This window comes from Neofelis nebulosa, chromosome 2, assembly GCF_028018385.1.
Source record: "Neofelis nebulosa isolate mNeoNeb1 chromosome 2, mNeoNeb1.pri, whole genome shotgun sequence".
NCBI classification, from domain to species: Eukaryota; Metazoa; Chordata; class Mammalia; order Carnivora; family Felidae; genus Neofelis; species Neofelis nebulosa.
In genome coordinates, this window is record NC_080783.1 from 105,831,404 (window position 1) to 105,838,928 (window position 7,525).

The 7,525-nt window shown below is 42.7% G+C and overlaps 1 non-coding gene across 1 annotated transcript; it reads right to left on the bottom strand.

The window, feature by feature from the left end:
- Positions 1–746: 746 nt before the first annotated feature.
- TRNAR-UCG (transfer RNA arginine (anticodon UCG)) lies at positions 747–831 on the bottom strand. Its single transcript has one exon. It is a non-coding gene; the product is annotated as a tRNA-Arg (tRNA).
- Positions 832–7,525: the final 6,694 nt, after the last annotated feature.

A 7,525-nucleotide genomic window follows, 5' to 3' on the forward strand; every position in this document is an offset into this window, starting at 1 on the left:
ATGGCTCAGTCGGTTGAGCGGCCGACTTCGGCTCAGGTCATGATCTCGCCGTTCGTGAGTTTGAGCCCCGCGTCGGGCTCTGTGCCGACAGCTCAGAGCCTGGAGCCTGGTTCGGATTCTGTGTCTCCTTCTCTCTCTGCCCCTCCCCTGCTCATGCGCTGTCTCTCTCTGTCTCAAAAATAAATAAAACATTAGAAAAAATTTAAATGTCAATAATTGGGAAAAATGAGAGTTAAATCACTTATTTCCACATTCAGGTATTTCCACAAAAAGCACATTGGCTTTTTTCCCCCCCTACTCCTTGAGCTTACTTTTTATTAAAATAATTGCATTCCCGTTATTAAGCATTCACTGTGTTCATATTGTAAATAAGATTTATAATATGCCTTAAACAAATAATACACACTAAGTTAACAATCAGTACTTGGCTTAGTTCAACTTCCCAGCTATTTTTAATCACCACTTAATACAATTCTGGCATTGACACTGAGGTATAAATATATTCCACACACATTTCTTACGCTAGGGCTCATACTGCTTTATAGACATGCTCTTTCCATAGAGTTAGCTTGTTAGCTTTTCAGAAGCCTAGACATGGTTCTTCATAGGAATTTCTGCTGAAATACCTTAGAAAAAAATTTTTTTAATGTTTATTCATTTTTGAAAGACAGAGAGAGAGACAGAGCACAAGCAAGGGTGAGGAAGAGAGGGGGGGTACACAGAATCTGAGCTGTCAGCCCAGGCAGAGCCCGACGCGGGGCTCGAACCCACGGACCGCGAGATCATGACCTGAGCCGAAGTCAGACGCTTTACCGACTGAGCCACCCAGGCGCCCCTCTGCTAAAATACCTTTTAATGATATGTTTAAGCTGTTTAGTAGTAAAGCAGTCACCACCACCACCATTGCTGCCTTTATTTCCATTATCTGTAGATTTATTTTTTAAACATAAGATGTCCATACCATTTGGTCCTCTTTTTACTTACCCCTTTCAACGTTTCTTCAGAGGCTTGAGAAATGTGATTTTTTTTCCTTTCCCTTCTTTCTCTCCCCCTCCCCCCCCTCCCTTTTCTCCCTCTTCTCTTCCTTCTTCTCCTTCTGCACCTCCTCCTTCTTCTGGTTTAGACTGATAACTTACTTATTTATTTATGAAGTATATTTGACACAGAAATGGAATCCTTAACACCCATACAGCTTGTCATTCTGTCTGCATCTTCCTCAATCAAAACCCTTATTTCTCTTCTGCATCTACAAACGCATTTGCACAGAAAGCTGCTTTTAGCCTAGGGCTTTAGGTCAGACTGCCTGGGTCCACCTGTGGACTTTGCTCTGCAGGGGCTGTGTGGCTTCGGCTAAGTTCTCCTTGCCCCCCTGTTCTCATCCACAACGGGTCTGATAACAAGAGTGCCCACGTCAGAGGATGGCTGTGAGGACCAAATGTACATTATTTGAACAGCCTTTGGGTCAGTACCCGGCACAGAGTAAGTCCTTGATAAATGTCTCTTGTTCTTTTCTCATTCTCATTCTTATTTTTTGCCAACATCCCCATTAGAAATTGCCATCTAGTTCCCCTGGCTGCCTGCATGTCTCCGCAGGTAGTGCATTGCATACCCTTAATTCTTTTCATTCTCCACATTTGTGGAGAATTCCTTGGAAATTCTTTACTCCTTGATTTAAGTGGCTTTCTAAGTAGAGTAAAATAAAGCGGTTTTGTGTGGAGGCCAGCTGGCCGTTTTGCATTAATTATAGAAGTAACAATAGTGCTCCCCAAGAAGGCAGCTGTTGCTTTTGGGAAATTTAGAGGAAGAGTGGTTTGTAAAATATACATTGTTCGAAAACAAGCAATTTTATTTCTTCACAGGGAGATGCACACCAAGAGTCAACTGAGAACTTAAGAAGTTGTGTAAGGAGCTGTGGGGAATCAGAATGACTGCATTGTCCAGAAACCAACCCAGCTGACTCTCTGAATGAATTTACTGTTAACCGTAACCCTATAGCTAACTGTATAGCTTACACGTCCCAATTAGACAACATGAAGTCGGCCAAGTTGAATTTCATTTCTCTGTCTCAATTTTTCACTCATAAAATGGAGAGAAAGTTCACAAGGATGTAAAGTATTTTGAAATGTAAATATAACTATATATATTTTATGGCCCTATATATGCAATAAACTACAAAGTATTTTGCAAGTATCTTATTAAAATTGTGCATTTTCTTTGAAAGAAGATAAAGGTCCAGAGATTGTTTTAATTCACATTTTTAGGAAGGCTGTCTTTCAGTGAAAATTAGGAATGGTGGTCTTTGTGAATGAGAAAACATGTATCCAGATGTAGGTTTCATTCACAGGATAAAGGGACTCCTATTCAAATTGCTGTATAATATAATGCTGTCTTTTCAGAGACTCCTTTACTTTTTAAAGATCACCTGTGTCACAGCAAGTTAGACCAAGGTCATAGACCTTCCCTCACTGTGTGCTGATGAGATTGTACTTTGGGTGAATTTCATTTCAGAACAGCAAAGACAAAGAGTGTTGTATGGTAGAAAGCCCTATGGATTTAAAATTTGCATTTGCCTTTGATTCTACTGAGTAATCTTGGATAAATGAATGAATCTCTCCCTACTCCCTTGCTGATCCCTCTGAAATGTATTGCATGTCTGAATTATTCAGACACCCATCTACTTCTATTCTGAGTATCAATGGACTTAAATATAACCATTTGTAGCTATAACTATAAAAATGATACACATAACCTTTTTTAGCTAGCTGTGTTTGTTTTCCAGCACTTCCTTGGAATCTCAAAGATAAATTTTGGTTCGGATCTCAGAGATTATCCGATGTCTGGTTTTTTCTTTGCATGTGAACTTAATACCAAGCTTTAATTAGAAAATATATATTTACTAAACTAGGGATTTTCTTTCCTGTACTTACAGGCTATTAAAGACTTAAGAAATTATCCACTTCCAAGGAAAGAAAGACATATTTAAAAAGTACGAAACGTATGAAAAAAGTTTGTTATAGTCGGAACTGTGTTCTCCAAATTCATATGTGGAAGTCTTTACCCGTAGCACCTGAGGATGTTCTCTTGCTTGGAAATAGGGTCATTGTAAATGTAATTAGTTGAGGTAAGGTCCTCCTGGAGTGGGGTAGGTTCCTAATCTGATATGACCCGTATCAAAATGGGAAATTTGGACAAAGACACACCCTGGAGAATATCAAATGAAGATGAGGGTCGAGGCCCAGGTGCTGCTTCTATGAGCCAAGGAATGTCAAAGGTTGCCAGCAAACTCCCCAGACACTAGGAGAAGAGCAGCAAACGGCCTTCAGGAGATTGTTAGTAGGAAGACAGTTGTTAATGTGAGGTCTCAGATGGAACGAGGAACATGTTTTTGGAAACTGGAGAAAAGGAGATCCTTGTTAAAATGTGGCAGAGACTTGGGGTGCCTGGGTGGCTCTGTCGGTTGAGCGCCCGACTTCAGCTCAGGTCACGATCTCACGGCTTGTGAGTTCGAGCCCTGCGTCGGGCTCTGTGCTGTCAGCTCAGAGCCTGGAGCCTGCTTCAGATTCTGGGTCTCTCTCTCTGCCCTCTCCCGCTCATTCTGTCTCTTTCTGTCTCTCAAAAATAGATAAGCATTTGGGACGCCTGGGTGGCTCAGTCGGTTAAGCGTCCGACTTCGGCTCAGGTCATGATCTCGCGGTCTGTGAGTTCAAGCCCCGCGTCGGGCTCTGTGCTGACCACTCAGAGCCTGGAGCCTGTTTGAGATTCTGTGTCTCCCTCTCTCTCTGACCCTCCCCCATTCATGCTCTGTCTCTCTCTGTCTCAAAAATAAATAAATGTTAAAAAAAAATTTTTTTTTAAATAAACATTTAAAAAAAAATATGGCACAGACTTGGCCGAATTGTGCTCTGTTTTTGGAAAGGAGAACCTATAAGCAATGGACTTGGATATTTAGCTGAGGGCATTTCTAAGCAAAGTGTTGAAGGTGTGGTCTGGTTTCTTCTTGTTGCCATTAGTAAAATGGGAGAAAAGAGAACTGAATGGGTTGGACAACCTTCTACTAAAGAGATTAAGGCTGTGGCTTGTGATCCAATCAACCATCTCAGCAGAATGCTGCCAGCTTGGATCAAGGGGGACAGAGATGAGATGAAATGAAGGGAGCCTGCTGGACTTCTAGGATTCTGACGAGGGAACATAAGGCAAGCTGAGGCCAAACACCAGCTAACATACCCCTGCCCCCCTGCCCCCCAACCTTGTGGCACCCTCCACCCCCCACTGCCAGGTGGGATCTGAATGATATTCCACAGACACTCCTGGCTGCCCAAGAACAAAGGAAAAGACAGAAAACAAATGGTTAGACTGACAGAGTCTCCATCAGTTTACCAATATCTTAGTAATATTATAAGAAAAGGGCAATGTTATCGATAGTGTAATCTCCAGGACCTCCCTGCTATCTTAATGATAATGCTTTGCTAGAGGGGAAAAACAACCTTAGCTTGAGAATAGCTAGGTCTCCAGTAATCTGTAAATCCTCCCCAGCATATGGAAATCCCTTTAAGAAACTCCCTCTGGACTTCTCCTCCCCCAACTCCATAGTATATAACCATCACTCTTCACAGCCCCAGTGCAGCTCTTCCTGCCCACGGGTCCTGTTCCCATGCTTTAATAAAATCACCCTTTTGGACCCCAGAGATCTCCAAGAATTCTTCCTTGGCCATTGGCTCCAAACCCCACCATCACCCCAAAACCTTAACACATCCCACAGGCAAAACATGGGCTGACAGTGCTATTCAGCTGTAAACACGTGGTCCCTTTTGGGAAAGGGGAAGAATGAACCCCCAAAACAGTTCTGAGGATGGCAAGGTTGCTGTGGTCAAAGCAGGCCTGCGGGGCTCAGGCCTTCAGCCAGCTGTGGTGCCTGTGAGGCCGCTCGAACCTTCTGCTCAGGGCTTTACTGAGTCCCTGTGTCAAGTAAGCACCAGAACTTTGCCCTCTGCATTCACATTCTCAGTTTGGAACCTAGATTCTGCTCTTAATTCCCATATGGTTCCCATCTTTGGTGGAATCGGGCCATTTCTTTTCATCCCTCTTTGCTGTCTTTTCTGTTTCTGTTGTGTGTCGCACTGTCTCAAAGTGTTGTTTGTCATAAGAAGAGAATCACAGGGTGAGACATCAGTGTAGACCCCATAAGCCTGTTGTTCAAGCCCACTCACAGCCTGGTGAGTTCATGATTCTTATTGGACTCCAGTCCAGTGGGACAAACTTTGCTGTGACTAGTGACATTTGATGAGGTTCTCCTTCCATCTCAATTACTTTGTCCTACTTGCTTGGTTTTGATCCACAGAGGGTGTTCTTTCCATTTTTGCCTGCTGGGGGTGCAGATTGCCGAGTGTGCATTTGGAGGAGGATGGCCATCGGGTTGGGAGTCTGAGACCGGAAGTGCACAAGCATCACGTTCCACTGACCATGGCCAAGTCACGTGGGCTTGTCTCAGACATCTGCAGGAAAGTGTCTTTCTTACACATCCTCTCATTTCAGTCCTAATTCTTATGCCCGTCTCTCAATGGCATCTCACCAGGGGCGATTTGGGCCTTTAGTAGCCACTCTGGGTAAGATTTGACCGGAACAAAATTGTTCATATGACAGATTCTTTAGGAAAGAAAGGGAATATAATTTCTAAGATCCAATGGGCAACATTTTTGACTGATGTGCAGAACCCCCAAATGAAATTCTGATTCAAACCGTAGTTCTCTAAGAGTGTTTGACCAGAGCGAATGAGCCATCTGACTTCAATGACAACAGATGACTCATTTCCCTAGTAAGTCTTCTTCCCCATGTCCTCAGTTGCTTTCCTATATCAGCTTTCCCTTTCCTCTTATCCTCTGGTCTCTCTCCCTCCTCATCTTTGTCAACTCCTCCCTTCTCTTGTCCAGACCCCCTACTTTTCTCGTAATGACTCTCCTAGACTCTAAAATGCCAGCTGCCTCTTAAGATCCACTCCTTCCAGAAGCCAGCTAGTCAGGCTACTCTAACACTTAACCCTTGCACTTGGACTGTATTAAAGGTATCCCTAAACATACACAACTATTCATAGAAGAATTCAGAATTATTTTGGGTGCCTGTGACCGAGAGTTACCTGACCTGTATCAACTTATAAAGATGGCAGTCAGACCTCGGATGGTAAGTTCTGGATGGCAAAAGATGGTTAGCCTGGAAAGGAATCTACAAGATGCCACTTTCTACAATGAACTTGAACGCTTAAAAAAAGGTCTAGAAAAATTAAGTCTCCTAAAAGCCACATCTGAAACATTTCCAATAGAAATTGATTGGACCATGATTTAATTGCAAAAGCAGAGAAAACATGCAACCACAGGAGATTTTCAGGAAAGACAAGAAAGCACTTTACAACAATATTCAGGAGTTTTAAAGAAGGCACCAGTGTGACAATGGCCATTTAATTTCATTTCGTCAGTGAAATTAAATCCGAAATTGGAGACCTGATTCAAAAACAAAGTAGAATGGGAAATAGTCCCTTTATTTGAACGACAATACCTGGAAACCCTTAAACACTCACGGTGAATTAACTATAAATATAGATGGCCAACCTCATCAATTCCTGGTGGATATGGCCACTACTCTTTCCAAATTAAACCCTGACATCTTTGTTCAAACTCTTCCTTGGAGTAAACATACCAACAGATGGTATGTGCTTCAGATAACACACAGCTTTTCCCGGTTTCCCAGCTTTTATTTGTAACGCTTTGGCCCTTGACTCAAAAACATTCCTTCTCGTTCTGTTATACCACCCTTGCACATTTAATAAGGAAAGACTTATTTTGCAAATGGATTTTTTTAAAAAAATTAATGTTTATTTAGTTTTGACAGAGAGAGAGAGAGAAAGAGAGAGACAGCGAGCAGGGGAGGGGCAGAAAGAGAGGGAGACACAGAATCCGAAGCAGGCTCCAGGCTCTGAGCTGCCAGCACAGAGCCCAAGTCAGGGTTCGAACTCACGAACTGTGAGATCATGACCTGAACCAAAGTCAGACGCTTAACTGACTGAGCCACCCCAGTGCCCCCCCCCCCCCCCGCCCAAGTGGAATTGTAATATGATATGCACAGCAGAGGAACTATTTCTTGAGGCCCTTGAGGACTCTTCTACTTATAATTGGATGGTTTCTGCTTCGAATACACATTTGCCTTTTCCATTATGTTTGATGTATATCCCAATTCAAGATCTTGATACCGTACTTGACATTCTATGGGCTCAAAAATTCCACTGAATAGGAAGAAAAATGGAGCAGAACCTATCTGTAGAAGGATCCACTAAACTGTTACACAAATTTCCCTAATACTCCTTGAAGCCAGAAGCAAAGAAAAGGCCCCAATCCATAGTTAAAAGCCTTCTATCCAAAGTCCTTGTAATACTCTGCACTAGCCTTGATGATACTCTGGTCGTGGCAGTAAAGGCACCAAATGGACAAAAGGATGTTGATTTGTTTGAAACATCAAAATTATCTCTCACTTTGTAGCA